General features: G+C 35.8%; 1 protein-coding gene across 8 annotated transcripts in view; it reads right to left on the bottom strand.

Annotated features, from left to right (window-relative positions):
• The window catches only part of LMNTD1 (lamin tail domain containing 1), a 446,849-nt gene that overhangs the window by 413,694 nt on the left and 15,553 nt on the right, over positions 1-17,602 (bottom strand). The gene's annotated exons all lie outside the window — the stretch shown is intronic.

Raw genomic sequence — 17,602 nt, 5'->3', positions numbered from 1 at the left:
AGAATGGATTCAAACTTAAGCAACCATCAACCTAATAAAGACTGTTATATGCAGAAGATGTTATATACAAACCTAATGGTAATCACAAATAAAAAACCACTAATAAAATGAAAAAAAAAAAAGAGAAAGAAGTCCAAATATATTACTAAGGAAAACCAGCAAGCCATGAAAGAGAGAAAGACAAGAAAATAGAGAAAATCTCCAGAGACAACCATAAAACAGGTAATAAAATGGCAATAAATACGTAGCTATCAATAATTACTTTGAATATAAATGGACTAAATACTCCTCCAATCAAAATATATACAGTGACAGAATGGGTTAAAAAACAAGACACATCTATATGCTGCTTACAAGAGATTCATTTTAGACCTGAAGACACCTGCAGATTGAAAGTGAGAGCATGAAAAAACACTTATACAAATGGATGTCAAAAGAAAGCCAGAACAGCAATAGTTATCTTGGGCAAAATAGACTTTAAAACACAAACTGTAACAAGAAACAAAGAAGAACACTATATAATAATAATAAAGGGGGCAATCCAACAAGAAGATATAACGATTGTAAATATTTATGCACCCAAATTTATGCACCCAAATACATAAAACACTTAATAAGAAACATAAAGGAATTAATCAATAATAATACAATAATAGTAGGGGACTATAACACACCACAACCATCAATGAACAGAGATAATCCAAACAGAAAAACAACAAGGAAACAGTGCCTTTGAATGGCACACTGGACCATATGGGTTTAACATATATTCAGAACATTCCATCCTAAGAAAACAGCAGAATATACATTCTTTTCAAGTGCACATGGGGCATTCTCCAGAATAGATCACATACTAGGTCACAAAAGAAGCCTCAACAAATTAAGGAAGATCTAAGTCATGCATCTTTCTGACCAACAACACTGTGAAACTACAGAAGTCAACCACAAGAAAGAATCTGGAAAGATCACAAATACACGGAGGTTAAAAACATGCTAATAAACAATGAATGAATCAGCCAGGAAATAAAAGAAGAAATAAAAAAAGTACATGGAAACAAATGAAAATGAAAGTACAATGGTCTAAACCCTTTGGGATACAGCAACAGCAGTTCTGCAAGGGAAGTTTGAGCAATCCAGGCCTAACTCAAGAAGCAAAAGAAAAAAAAATCAACTAAACAGCCTAACTTGAAGGAACTAGAAAAAGAACAATAAATGAAGCCCAAAGTCAGCAGAAGGAAGGAAATAATAAAGATTAGAGCAGAAATAAAAGATAAAGAAACTAAAAAAACAATAGAACAGATCAATGAAACCAGGAGCTGGTTCTTTGAAAAGATCAATAAAACTGATAAAACCTCTACCCAGAGTTATCAAGAAAAAAAAGAGAAATGAACAAAATCAGAAAGGAGAAATAACCAATACCACAGAAATACAAATAAGAGAATATTATTAAAAACTATATTGAAACAAATTGCACAACCTAGAAGAAATGAATAAATTCTTAGAAACATTATAACCTACCAAGACTGAAACAGGAAGAAATAGAAAATTTGAACAGATTGATTACCAGCAAAAAAATTGAATCAGAAATCAAAAAACTTCAGGACCAGGTGGCTTCACTGGGGAATTCCATAAAACATTTAAAAAAGAGTTAATAATTATACTTCTCAAACTATTGCAAAAAAAAAAATAGAAAAGAAAGGAAAACATTCAAATTCATTCCATGATACCAGCATTACCCTGATACCAAAACAAGATAAAGATACCACCAAAAAAAAAAAAAAAAAAAAAAAAAAAAAATCTACAGGACAATCTCTGGTGAATACAAATACAAATATCCTCAACAAAATACTAGCAAACCAAATCTGACAATACATTAAAAAAATCATTCACATCAAGTGGGATGTATTCCTGGGTTGAAAGGGTGGTTCAGTATTCACAAATCAATCAATGTGATACATTACATCAATAAGAGAAAAAGACGGGGCACTGAGGTGGTTCAGCTGGTTGTGTCAGACTCTTGATTTAAACTCAGGTCATGATCCCAGAGTTGTGGGATCGAGCCCTGTATTGGGCTCTGCACTGAGCATGGAGCCTGCTTAAGATTTCTCTCCCTCCATCCCTCTCTCCCACTCATGTGCTCTCTCTCTCTCTCTTTCTTTCTCTCAAAAATAATAATAATAAGACAAAGGATAAGAACCACACAATCATTTCAATAGACACAGAAAAGGATTTGACAAAGTACAACACCCATTCATGATAAAAAATCCTCAACAAAGTTAATTTAGAGGGAATATACCTCAACTTAGTAAAGGCCATATATGAAAAACTCACAATGAATATCATCCTTAAAGGGACAAAACTGAGAACTTTTCCCCTAAGGTCAGGAATAACACCAGGATGTCCACTCTCACCACTGTTGTTCAACATAGTACTGGAAATCCTAGCCACAGCCACCAGACAATAAAAAGAAATAAAAACCTTCCAAATGGGCAAGGAAGAAATAACACTTTCACCATTTGTAGATAACATGATACTTTATTAGAAAACTTGAAATATTCCCCTAAAAAACTGCTAGAACTGATAAATAAATTCAGTAAAGTCACAGGATACAAAATCAGTGTGCAGAAATCTGTTGCATTTCTATACACCAATAATGAAGCAGCAGAAAGAAAAATTAAGAAAATAATCCCATTTACAATTGCACCCAAAACAATAAGATATCTAGGAATAAACCTAACCAAAGAAGTAAAAGACCTATACTCTGAAAACTATAAAACAATGATGAAAGAAATTGAAGAGAACACAAAGAAATCAAAAGACACCCAGGTTCAGGGATTTGAAGAACAAATATTGATAAAATGTCTATAAAACTCAACCAAATCTACACATTTAATGCAATCCCTATCAAAAGATCAATAGCATTTTTCACAGGACTAGAACAAACAATCTTAAAATTTTTATGGAACCACAGAACACCTTGAATAACCAAAGCAGCCTTGAAAAAGAAAACCAAAGCTGGAGTCATCACAATTCTGGATGTCAAGTTGTATTACAAAGCTGTAGTGATCAAAATAGTATGGTACTGATACCAAAAAGACATGTAGATGAATAGAATAGGATAGAATAGAATAGAATAGAATAGAATAGAATAGAATAGAATAGAATAGAATAGAATAGAAAACAGAAATAAACCCACAACTATGTGGTCAATTAATCTTTGACAAAGCAGGAAAGAATATATCCAATAGGGAAAAAAAAAGGCAGTCTCTTCAACAAATGGTGTTGAGAAAACTGGACAGCAACATGCAAAAGAAAGAAACTGGACTATTTTTTTTTACAGTATACCTAAAAATAAACTCAAAAGGGATGAAAGAACTAAATGTGAGACCTGAAACCATAAACAATTCTAGAAGAGAACACAGGCGGTAACTTCTCTGACATAGGCCATAGGAACTTTTTTTCTAGATAAGTCCTGAGGCAAGGAAAACAAAAGCAAAAACAAACTATTGGCACTACATCAAAATAAGAAGTTCTTGCACAGTGAAGGAAACAATCAACAGAACTAAAAGACAACTAATGGAATGGGAGAAGATATTTGCAAATGACATATTGAATAAAGGGTTAGTATCCAAAATATATAAAGAACTTCTAAAACTCAACACCCAAAAACCAAATAATTCAATTTAAAAATGGATGGAAGGCATGAACAAACAGTTCTCCAAAATGACATCAAGATGGCTCATGAAAAGATGCTCATCATCACTGCCATCAGGGAAATGCAAATCAAAACTATAAGTGATACCTCACACCTGTCAGAATGGCTAAAATCAATAATACAAGAAAAAACAGGTGTTGACAAGGATATGGAGAAAAAGGAATTCTTGTACACTGTTGGTGGGAATGAAAACTGCTGCAGCCACTGTGGAAAACAGTACGGACGTTCCTCAAAAAGTTAAAAATAGAACTAGCTAAGGTCCAGCAATCACACTACTGGGTATTTATTCAAAGAATAGAAAAAAACACTAATTCATAGGGATACAGGCCCCTGATGTTTATAGCAGCATTATTTGCAACAGCCAGGATGTGGAGGCAGACCAATTATCCATCAATTGATTAATGGATAAAGAAGATGTGGTATACACACACACACACACACACACACACACACACACACACACACACACACAACAATGAATGAAATCTTGCCAGTTGCAACAATGTGGAAAGAGAGATTATAATGTTAAATAAAATAAGTCAGTCAGAGAAAGACAAATACCATATGATTTCACTCATATGTGGAATTTAAGAAACAAAACAAACGACTAAATGGGGGAAAAGAGAATGCGAGAGAGAAACCAAGAAATAGGCTCTTTAACTATAGAAAACAACTTATGGTTGCCAGAGGAGAGGTGGAGGAGGGGGGAAGAAAGGGTGAATAGGTAATGCGGATGAAGGAGTGCACTTGTGATGAGCGCCAGGTGATGTACAGAATTGTTGAATCACTATATTATACACCTGAAATCCTATAAGACTGTATGTTAACTAAGTGGAATTAAAATAAAAACTTTTTTTAAAAGAATGAAAAACAAAAAACTAACTGAATTGCACATGCAAGTTTTGGGGCTTTCACTCTGTATTTTTTATCAAAAAAATGAAAACAACCATAAGCTTTAATCATTAGGTTTGCCTTTTTTGGCAGTATAAGTTAGTCATTCTGAGGCTACCTCCTATGTTCTAGGTTTGAGCAGAATTCTAGCATTTTGAAAATAATGGGAGCCAGTTTTCTCACTGTAGAGGAATTGGTAGCAAATACAGAAAGAAATAAACTAAAACTGTGCTGTCCAATATGATGGGTATTAGCCACATGTGGCTTTTGAACCTTAAAATATGGCTAGCCCAAACTGAGGATGTGCTGTCAACATCAAGTACACAGTAGATTAGGAGTCCAGTACAAAATATGTAAAAAATCTAATTAATAATTTTTTATGTTGATTACATGTCAAAATCATAAAATTTTTAGATATATTGAGTTAAATAATATATTATTAAAATCAATTTCTGTTGTTTCTTTTTACTTTTATAACATGGCAACCAGAAAATTTATAGTTATCTATGTGGTTCGTATTTGTATTGACTGGACAGTGCTGAAATATAATGTAACTTATGGTGCTGGACCGGAATTGGAGCTATCATTCCAATATGTGAAATCAGAGTCCTATCTATCTATCTATCTATCTATCTATCTATCTATCTATCTATCTATCTATCTTTTTTTCTCTGAAAGGGCCTGGAAACAATGACATACCAGGAGCAATGAACATAACTAGGTACCCAAATCTTGGTACCATTCTCCATTAAAAGGAAATACAGTTGATTACAGAAATGGCTGATTTCAGGGCTGGGGCAGAGAAAGTACAGGATGAGTGTGGAACATCTTATTTCAAAAGAAAGTAAAGGATTGCTATAAAAATGATGGAGTATATCAAAATGACACAAAAGAATCACTGGTGCTTCCACTCACCAAATCTACGATAATTTGGGCATCAATATAAATGATGATAGTAATGGATCGTAACCTATTGAATAAGAAACCATGAGTCCGTAATCATTATAATTACATACATACATACATACATACTTCCTTATAGTGGAATGCCAACCAATAAATATAGAAAAAAGTGACGGAGGTAGAAAATTATCAATGAAATTTATCATTGGATAAAACCAATGGGTAAAAGTTTGATGAGAAACAGCATTATTTACCTAGTTTCAAAGTATCTCCCCATATGTCAATTACAAAGGAAAAGATTTTTTTAGAAGAGTAATTTAAAAACTTTGCAGTTGAAAAAAATTATCACAATAAACCCAAACTAATTATGTAATCTTGCTGTCTTGGTGTTTGTAAATATCCCTGAGAGGATTCAACCTCCCCTTCCTACTCCCAATTTGATGAAGGAAAATTAACCTCATCTAAGTTTGGTTTTTGAATCACCATTAGAGTCATCTGAATTTTTTTTTATGAAATCTCTCTAAGACATAGGGGCAGAAAGTCTTCACATCAGAGGTGCATGGCAGTAGTGGGTACAATTAAAAATGTCATTTACAAAGCTAATTAGCAAATTTGGTCAGGAAGCAAATGAGAAAGAATAATACAGGAAACTACACAATTATTTTTCATAGTTATACTTATTATTGTCATAGTTTATAATGATGTAATTTTAAGTAGTGTCAAAATCTTCTGTAAACCTTTCACTGACACTTCCTAAAAATACTTCATGTAATTTTAAAAACCATAATACATCATGAAGGTAAAAATTTTTTTCTGAGAATAGGACAAATATAGGAAATTACCTATAAAATTAGATATTCTATTCTTAAGTAAACTCAACAATAGCAAAGTATACTTTATGGCCCAACTTGTTTTAATCAACTTCCATATTAAAGTAGCAATAATGCACACACACTGGAGTCAGAACAGTTTAAATCAATTAACAAGGAGTCAGTAACTGTATGGTATAAGGCCAAAAATTTAAAATTCAATTATATGCCAATTGCTGTACAATTTAAATCAAGAGGATCAAATGATTTATTCACTGATTTTTTTCTGTTTGCTTCATTGTTTTAAGATAACCACTTTTCAAAAGATTTGAGTTGTTTACAAAGAAGGCATATGGAATATGTTATTCAAAATGGAGTATAAAAACTTTCCGTGATACATCCACAGCAGGTTTGAATGTGAAAAGGAAGTTGCCTGCTTTCCAGTTTTCTGAAAAAGCAAAAGAATTTTCACGGAATTACAAACCAGAAATCTAGCAGTTGACTCCAAGAGAGCTTAAAAAGGCAAAAGGAAGCTTCTTAATGAAAGGGTTAAGTGCTATCATAAGGATTGTAGGTAGGAGTACAGGAATAAAATTTGAATAAATTAGATGGAAAGAAAAACTGGCAGAGACTGGGAATCTTTGTACTTCAAATTAATATTTGTCATTAGGATCAAAAGAATCCCAGATCCTTCACTGTCCAAAACCTCTTGGCCTTCAGTAAAACACTTCCTGAGGACTGTGAAGTAATATATTTCATAGATTCCCTAATCTCTAGAAGACCGGGAAATAAGTCATCCTGATCTTTTGGTAAACATGGCATCATCTGCCACAAAAACATAATCATCAGATTTATTTGATTATGAAAGCTTTCAGAGCTGCAAATAATTTACTGTGTTCTTTACAGTGTATTTGCTGCATTAAAAATACAGTGTATTTGCTGCTGTATTAAAAAGGCAATACTACATTGTGTGCAAGTGTGGCAGAGGGGAGGTGAATGTTTGCATACACTGGTCCTACTCTTTAGTTTCTTTTTTCCTTTCTGAAGGTGTCCAAACGTCTGTCTGAGTCATTTACCAATGGAACAAGTGAATGGACACCGGTATATAGAAAATATGTGTGGAAGGAGCAAGATTGGCTATAGAAATTACAGCATAAAAGCCTTTTCAGAAAAATCAACTGAAGGTATCTACAGTGACTACTTTTAAAATATGACTATCTTTTTAAAAATTTTAACACAGTTTAAAACATTATAAGAGAAAAAGAAAATTCAGACCAAGGGACCAGGAGATAACATAAACATGCAAACTCTGAGCATTGTTAGAGTTGCCATGATAGTTTCAAATCTGTATTGAACTTCCAGGCAGCCAGGATGCTGAGCACACTATAGTTGTAGAGCTTTGTTATTGGAATAAGGAAATATCCTAGTTTCTCAGAAAAGAAAAGACTTTCCTTGATTTAAAATTCGAAAAATATTGGGGTGCCCGGGTAGCTCAGTCGGTGAAGCATCTGACTTTTGATTTCGACTCAGATCATGATCTCAAGGTTCATGAGATTGAGCTCTGAGTCCCGTGTCAGGCTCTGCACTGTCAGCACGGAGCCTGCTTGGAATTCTCTCTCTCCCTCTCTGCCCCTCCCCTGCTCATGCTTGCTCTGTCTCTCTCTCCAAAATAAATAAACGTTTTTTAAAACTTCAAAAAATATTTCTCATGTGAAGAAAAGAATAATAAATGCTATAATATAGTATATAGTATCTTCAACTGGATTTCTGTTGCTAATATCAAATGACTGTCTGTGGCATATGATAGTAAAGTACTGTTCAGTGAAGGCAGTCCTAGGAGGGTTAAGGAAAGTCCACTAAGCATACGGCCTTCTGGAACACCACTGTTCTCTGGAGAACACATTATGCTCCTTAAGGTACATCTCAATATGTTTTTCCACTTAATTATATCACTCTAGTCAATGGGATCAATTGCCACAAAATTCATTACCTAGTTTGTTGTATGAACACAGAAACAAAGGCTCTGAAAGTTGGAGGGATTTTAGAGATCTCTTGGTCCAATAATAAATTAGAGCAGCTGATGTCATAAAAGGCATCTCTGATAATCAGTATAGGAACTCGGCTGGCACACCATGATGGACAGTTGGATCACTCTCTCACAAGTCCATCTGTTCCACTGTTGAAGACAACTCTTTTTTACATTATGTTGAAAACCTCTGGACTGTAATTTCTACCATCTTTTAAAGTCTGTCCTCCAGATCAATGGAGCAACCCTTCAAATATCAGGAGACACTTTTGATATACCACTTCTGCCTTACCTTCCCTAATCCTCAATTTATGCTATTCGCCTATTCAAAATGATGATGATAATAATATTACTTAAAAGTCCTATAACACTTAATTTTTTAATTTTTTTTCAAGTTTGTTCATTTATTTTTGAGAGACAGAAAGCACAAATGGGGGAGGGGAAGAGAGAGAGGGAGAGAAAGGGAATCCCAAGCAGGCTCTGCACTAGCGGGTTCCATACCTTCAGTGTGGAGCCTGATGTGGGGCTTGAACCCATGAACTGTGAGATCATGACCTGAGTTAAAGTTGGGCACTTAACAGTAGGTGCACCAAAATCCTGTAACGCTTTAAACTTTTTCCACTGCTTTATATACATGATCTAATTTTACCATTATAATATATCTCTGAATGCTGTATAATAGGCATTTGACACATGAGAAAACAAGCCTGCCCAAGATCTTACCACTGGTTTACGGCAGAATATAGACTAGAAGCTTGATCTCTTCACTTTTTCCTATCTCTATATTCCAACGAGCATTTATATACTATATTGAACACTCACTAACCACAATAAGTATTTAGGACAAAAATTTTTGAAGTTCTTTTATTAATATTAAAAAAATAATCAGGAAGACACATTTATGGTAATTAATCCTCGTAAAGATACAAATTTTCCAAGTGGCAAGAGTTTTATATGGGTGTTCGGAACTTCAAGAAGATGTATTATGAGTTTCTCTTCTATTTCCGGCTAAAATTTTTGACCAACTATAGGTTTGAGTTCAAGTTCAGGTTTGAATTCAGGTTACATTTTCTGATTATTTCAACTGTACAATGATATACTAATATAAACCCTCTGGTTTGCCAAAAAAGTAGAACTCTTACAGTAATTTTTAAAATGTGTGACAATTCTAGATTTTTATATTTCAGTCAGCTCAGCTACTGTTTTCCTGCTGGTTTTCCTATATTCATCTTCATCACTCATATTTGTTGACTTCCTGTGCATCTCTGGTTCCTCAGCAAGCAATGCCAGCATTCAAACATTTTTCCTTAAACAGCAACAATAAAAAAACACTGCATACATAAAACTTCACCTCTTGGGATAAAATCCTTAAGGCCTTAGAACTGAATAGAAGGCACTCAATTTAAATACATGGAGGCAGCAGTCATTAATGGTATATAATTAAAGTGTCAGCTTTAAAGTGTACCTCCAAAGGCATTTCAACAAAGTCTGATCTAAAGAACTCTCACTGTGCTAAGAAGGTGCTCTACTGAACCCAAGTACATTGAAATATCAAGTGGTGAGAGCTATCCATGATGGACAGCCTGCCCTTCATCTGTTGTATATGGAAGTATGTACCACTGACAGAACTCTGAGTGCAATCTAACATTATTGGGATAGCACGGAAGCAGAACTAAAGAGGAGAGGCTCTCAACCTCTGCAGGAACTGGGTTGGAAGCCTTTTGATGATGTGATGAGCTAGGATTCATGGCAGGTTGGACTACTGGAAATATTAGCCTGACCACACAGTCTGTTTGAGTAGAATGCTTTGTCCTTTAGTTTCTTTTTCCTTCCTGAATGTCAATTTGAGCCATTTACCCAAGGGACAAACTAATGGACATAGTTATACAGAAAATGAAAACTAATTATTATGCCTTCAGGCTACAAAATTGTCACAATGAGAGAGGAGCAGGCTGGGAAGCCATGTATGAAATTTAGACCAGCCAGCCTTTCCTTGAAGGGTCAACCCAGCCACCTGCCAGGCCCAATTCCAACTGTTTGGTCTTGGAGGCAATGACCAGTTGTTGAGCGCCAGCAATTCAAGTTACCATGGTACCGAAGTACAATATGTGGCTCCTTCATCATGCATCTTACTAGGATTCTTTGTAAAGAATACCATTCCTTCCTCCTCAATTTTTGGTGTGTTTTTTTTCTAGTAGCAACAGAATCATTGGCAAGAAGCAGGCTCTCAGTGAAACAGTATACATTTTTTTTTAATTTTTAAAAAAATATTTATTTTTGAGAGAGAGAGAGAGAGAGGGAGAGTGAGTGAGTGAGAGATGGGCAAAGAGAGACACAGAATCCAAAGCAGGCTCCAGGCTCTGAGCCATCAGCACAGAGCCTGACATGGGGCTCAAACACACAAACTGCGAGATCATGACCTGAGCTGAAGTCAAACACTTAACCAACTGAGCCACCCAAGCACCCCTCAAGTGAAACAGTCTACTTTTAACCTATGTTCTCCAACCTGTAAGGAGGAGGCAATGCCTGTCTTCTAATATTTTCTTGTATTAAGAGAGACCTCAGCTGGTATAACACTCCTGGCCTCTTCACTCCTTTATCACTCTGGCTCCGGGAATGAGGAGCAAATTATTTGATTGGTACATATGAGAAGAGAATAAGCACGGCTTGCAGAGCTCAACCATTGCCATGCTTTCCTTCCTTGAGGAATGGCTACAGGAATGCATATATTCATGTCTTCTCTTCCATGCTGGAAGTTTTACAAGGGGAGACCCCCACAGGAGGAAATGTGTCCATCTGGCCTGGGTTGATGGATAAGGCTGCATATTTCTGAGCTGCAGTATTAGGAAATCCACAGTTGCTGCACTCCTAAGCCATATTATCCCTTCCAGCCTTAATCAGTAATAAGTATGGTATTCTGATCTCCATCTGTCCTATTCCTTGTCTATTTTTTAAGTGGCCTGCAAATCAGAACTACTTTTTAGCCGCGTTGACCTTGGAAAGTTATTTTACTATAGTCATCGTTATCTACTCATATTTGTCAAGTTTTTGAGCATCTTCTGGGGCCTCTTTTGGATGTTATCATTATTTCTTAACCCGGCAGGACTGCGAATGTAAAGTGCCTAGCACAGAGCTTTGCATTCAATTAAAGTTTACCTTCCCTTGCTATTATTTTAATTTAGCCAGCACTACATTTTCTTAATTCCTTCTTCCCTTTAACTTCCCCCAATAAGTTATCTTCTATCTCTCCTCAGTCTTCAACACTTTCTTATTAAGCCTGTCTCTAGACATTGACCCAATTCCACCTAAATTTTGTTCTTAAAATGTGGTCCCAGGACCAGCAGCATCAGCATCTTCTGGAAATTTGCTGGAAATGGAAACTCCCAGGCCCCATCTCAGATTTACTGAATCAGAAACTCGGGCTGGAGCCCAACAATTTGCACTCTAACAAGCTGTCCACGTGCTTCTGATGCTCATTCAAGTTTAAGAACCAGAAGCCTAGAGGCACCTGGGTGGCTCAGTCGGTTAAGTGTCCAACTTCAGCTCAGGTCATGGTCTCACAGTTTGTGGTTTCAAGCCCCATGTCAGGCTCTGTCCTGACAGCCCAGAGCCTGGAGCCTGCTTCAGATTCTGTGTGTGTGTGTCTCTCTCTCTCTCTGTCCCTCCCCCATTCACACATTGTCTCTCAAAAATAAATAAACATTAAAAAAAAACTAAAAAAAACAAACAAACCAGAAGCTTAAATCATACTGTTGCTGTTCAGTTCCATGGCTAATCTCTTTTCTTTTTGTGCATTAGTCTCTTTCGTGATTGCCATTTTGTTTGTAATCCTTATCAAATGTTTCACACCTGAAAGCCCCATCAACATCCAAAAAGGAAAACAAAGTTTAACTATTTTTCCCTGAAATCATTTAAGATCTACAAAGTCTCTTTTATACATATTTTTTATTCACTCCTAATTATTATATCTGATTTATTGAAAATTTGGGCAACTCAGTATGTTTTAATTTAGTTTACTAGATGTTCATTTTCACAGCCACTGTATAACATAAACTACTCACAAGTCTGTAAATCTTTGCTCTGTGTTTTGTTTTTAATGAGTAAACACAAAATCTCCTATCACAGGAAACTACAGGTAGCACTGAAAAAAAAAATTGGTTTTCACAGTGCTGGTTTCCCAACAACTTGAAAAGCATCAAGCAATTCAATTATTCTAAAATTGCCATCCAATTTGTTTCTCTGTGGGAGAGCTAGTATTCTTATGTCATGAAGACCAGAAATTTATCTGCTTTTTGGAATATGTGAATCTTTTTCTTCCTAATTTTGCTAAATCTCTGAAAGAATATTTAGGGGCAGCAAGGATGGGGGGGGGGGAAGGTTGGTTGGGGCCAGGGGGAAAAGGAGGAGGTGAAATGGGAACTCACAAAAAGGTGTTTTTCATTTCAAATGACCCCAAAATATCATTATTTAATTTGTTAAATATACTTTGAAATTACCCTTTGGTAAACTTAATCTAATGCTTAGGTCCTTCAAATAATTGATTGGTTCAGGTATTTATTAACTTCCCTCCCACCAGTCCTCAAAAGTTTACGCAAATTAATTTTCAATCAACAAAATTTGTAGACATCCATGATTTTATAATAAATTAGTATTAATGTGTAACATTTTGAAGAAATGTCATTCTTTCTCATGCCATTCAGTATGAGGCATTTTGTGGGGAAGCTAGTTATTCATTTAAATTGTAATGAAGAGCATTGAGTATTTATTAGTTTGTGGGAGTCTTGTTCTCAAGGGAGTATTTCACAGCTGTTATTCATTCAATCTCAGTTTCCCTGGAAGGGAGGGAAGGGGGAGCCCAGTGAGCCAAAGTCAATGAGTTGAGTCATTGTTCAGCCCCATTCCAAAGGACTACTCTGTTTCAACCTCAGGTTCAAGTTAAGATTCTCTTAAGGACTTTCTTTGTGACCTAGTCTTATTGGCAACATCTCAGACATCACTTGTCTGGTCTCTGATCACCCTTCTGGGAGGGCCCTAAGATGCACAAGATGGAACAAGAAATATTCATAAGGAACAAGGGCTTTCCTGGGTAAAGTAGACATTCCTAGAATTCCATCTTCAGATTTCATCTGAGATCCCCACAGTACCCACATGGCCAGATGTTCTATCTTATTTTCAAAACTCCAAGATCTTAAATTTGGTGGTAGTAATGATAGGTGTCCTCCTTTCTGACTTTATCTTCATGATTGCTGTCTTTTGTACCACCTTTGTCTTATACAAAGGGCACTTTGGTCTTATTTGTCTCAAGTCTTTTTTTCTAATCCTAGCTGATCAAGTTCCTTCTGGTTTCCCATGATCTACCAGTCTGGACTGCAGGACAAGCTATTTCAACACTGTCTTCTTGAACACTCATTCCACCCCTTAACTTTTCTTGAGTCTTCCACATTAATAGCAGCTCCTGATCATCTCAACTTTCTTTCCCCTCTCTATACCTAAGCTGCCAAACTTTGGGGAAAGATTATGAAACCATATCAAACAGTTTTTTCTCAGCAGTTCTTTCAGACCCTCCAGTGGACTTTATATAGCTTCATGCAAGACAGTTATTGGTTTATCCTCCTGAAAAGTCCCATCATAATCCCAGCTCCCTGATTCTATGTAGGTGACCTTGCCACTTGTCATTACATCCTTTTCTGCCTCCTCCTTCAAATTTTCTTTGTGCTTCCACTCTTTTCTTTCTTCCTTATTGCTTCATAGGGAGTTTGGCTCTTTCTATATTCAACTCAGTCATCAGTTCAGCCTTTCCTCCATTCCTTTTCCTGGCATTTGCTCAGTTCCGTCCTTGTCTCTGTCTCCTCTTTTCATCTCTCTCCTAGATGCTTTTGTTAGGCCTACAAACACTCTGCAGTACTTTCCTATGAATAACAATGAACAAGCAAGCAAACAAAAGTCAACTTCCCTTGGTTTTACAACCCCTTCAGATTGTTATCTTCTTGGTTTCCTTTCCAAGGTAAATCTGTTTGCTCCTGGACCTCCTGAAAACTGGTTAATGCCACATTGTTTAATAAAAATTGCTTTCTTAGAGACCACCATGATCTCTAATCACCATATCCAATGAATTGATTTATTATTCAGTTTACCTTATCCTCTGACATGTCTGCTCTTACCAACTCATCTTGAACTCACTCCATAGCTTGGCTTCCAGAAGACATACCATGCACTATTTGTGCCTTCCTTGCTTCCTTCAAGGATTCCAATTCCTTCCTCTCCCAACTCATCAAAAATGATCTTCTCTAGACCTCTTTAATGTCTTCCTTGACTTCATGAACTTCCACCTTTCAAACTACTGCTTCTTGTGGATCATTCCAAAATCTAAATCCAACTGCCACTGGACATTTCTACCTTAGATATTCTGGAGAAAGGCTTGGCAAAATGATTTCTATAAAGGATAGAGAGTATATATGTCAGCCTCCACAGGCCATATGCTCTCTTTTATGACAACTAAACTGTTGTTGGTGCGTCTGAAAGCAGCCACAACACATAAATGATTATGTTTCAATAAAACTTTATTTATTGACACTGATATTTGAATTTCATATATTTTTAATGTGTTATAAAATATTACTCTTCTTTGGATTAAAAAAATTAAAAATGTAAAAGTCATTCTTCGCTCTTAAAAAGACAGGCAGCATGCTGGATTTGGCCCTCTGACTGTACTTTGCTGACCCCTGTTTTAGAGGCATTCCCATAGTCACATGCTCCTCAGCCTTATACTACTCTTTCCCATTGTTGACAGTATTTCCTCTTTAAAAATGTCTTTATTTTTATTTTAAACTAAAGGGCTTTATGCTGCGTAATATCTGCAAGTACAGACTTCCTTTAGAGTGGGCTTGGGGAAAACAAGTATGGATACAGTATTCTTATTTCAGAAATGAAGTTGAGACCCAGCTTGGATTATCATAGAGTTAAGTAGTACTAAAGCCACCATTAGAACTCAGTTCTCCAGACTTTTTGGACCAAGCCTCTACATACCTTGTCACACAGCAGTCAATTGCCTAGAATGTATGGTTTATATCTTCCAATACAGAAATAGAAAACTTATCAAGGTTCTTTTCAGATCTACAATCCGTATTATACGGCATCCCGTCACCCTCCCCCCACCACTCCATAAAACGTGTTCTTTTTTTTTGTCAGTCTGATGGCTCATTATGATGTTTCTACCCAGCTTGGTCAGACAGCCAGGAACTGATGGAAGAGGGGCAATGATATTTACTAAAGCAAAGTTCTGCAGATGTCAGTGTAAGGCTGAAGTAGAAATCTTCATAAATGTAATGAAGATCTACATAACAACTATCATAATTTTGGTACTGGCAGAGTGTTAAAGCTGAGTATTGTATTTGAAAAAAAAAGCAAGATGCATTTGCTATTAGAGAGAGTGGATGATGTTCCTATAGCTCATGCCTATTTTATCCACTTGAATATTATTTTCTCAGAACTCAGGGTTCTGAGTTTTACTAAGAGTACTGTAATACTAAGTTTTTATAAGTTTTATGAGATCATAGATTCTTCTGTAATCTCTTTTCCTACCTCTTCAATTTTAGGATTGAGAGAAATGAATTCACCCTTCCATCATTCAGAGTCCACATGTTTGTTTCTTAGCCATGGGCCAATTTGGCACTATTTATTTTAACTTTCATATTTTCTATTATTTTGTTAACAACTATTCTGATGGAAGAACTTTACAAAAAACCCTAAATTATAATTAATTGTTTTGTGAGGAAAACAGAGCAAACCACCAAATGCACAAACAAAAATATTCAGCAAAGAAGCACCATTAGTATAATACCAATCGTAGGTATAAAAAACAAACCATGAACAGGTGTGTGCGATTCTACCCTCTGTCCAATTTATTTATTTATTTGGAAAGTTGATGATGTTAACCTCGCTTTATGTTGCTTTTCATTATTGTATTACAGAGTGAACCCTGAAGAATCTTGTTTTTTAGGAATACATTTGATCATAAGCAGAATTTGGCCCTAATTAAAACGGGATTATCACAGGATACTATATCAAAGAAATGTGCTTCTGAAATGGGTATTCTTTTACTTATTTTCCTTTAACAGATGTAATGAAGGCCAGAACATACTACTCCTTTCAAATAACAATTCTTTGGAAAATATATCTGACTTTGGTAAACAGATTTTTATGTCTGAATGGAAGATTAAGTTAGCCTTATTAACATTAATGTATAGAGAAATTCACTAACAGAATCAAAGGAAAAACAGTTGAAAATGTCTAGAGCTTTGTTTTCTGAAGAAAATGATTTTTTGCTTATATAGTTTGATTATTCTCTATATTGAGGTAAAAGACTTTACAACAGACATCTTGTAAAATAATTTCTGTAGTAGTATTATAGAGTAGGCTAAGCCACTGTAAGAAAGAAAGCCCCCAAACTCAGTGGTTCAAAGAACAATGAAGTTTATTTGTCTCCCAGTTAACAGTGCAAGATAAGCATTCCAGCTTGGTGGGCAGCTCTGCTCCAGTCAGTCGTTGGAGACCAAGGCTGGCAGCAGCTCTGCCATCAACAGTTGGCTTGCGGGGCTGGTCTGGTCGCCGCCATTCCAGCTGACTAAACAGGGGAAAGCCAGGGAGTCTCCAGCCAGGGATATCCTCTTAAGCAGATAAAGTAGAAGTTCCTTAAATCACTTGTACTCATATTCCATTGGCAAGTATCCAGTCACACAGTCACACAGAGCTACAAGGGAGACTCTCCACCAGGAAGAGGGGAAGAACAGAAGCGGCAGGCAACTGCAGCCCCATAGACTCTCTGATTGTTAAAAACTATGTAAAAAACAACACTGTACATTGCAAGGCCTCCAGAATGTTACACAAACATAAAAGAATATAACAAACACATTATTTTTTTTTCTATTATGAGAATATTCAACAAGGTAAAAACCAAGGCAGGTCCCTCTGATTTTATGTTACCACATCAAAAAGATTTTTGTTATCAAACACACAGAGGAAATACCCAACTTAAAATAAATCATGTTCTAAAAGCTGGGAATTCATTTTCTCAAAGAAACAATGTTCTAAAAATGGCCAGGTTCCAAAATTATTTCAAAGGGGCTCATTTACCTCCTGTGGTATATCTGTAGTGAAAAGTAGTGGAAGACAATACTGCCCTGTGGCACTCAAAATGGAATGTTAGCTAAAAAAAATTTTTAAAAATATTTTTAATAAGGAAATTAAGTTTAAGTAGAG

This window comes from Puma concolor, chromosome B4 (assembly GCF_028749965.1).
Source record: "Puma concolor isolate L17-30 chromosome B4, mPumCon1.1.hap2, whole genome shotgun sequence".
NCBI lineage: Eukaryota > Metazoa > Chordata > Mammalia > Carnivora > Felidae > Puma > Puma concolor.
The sequence above is the reverse complement of the archived record's forward strand: the minus strand, read 5'-3'. Positions and strand labels throughout refer to the sequence as shown.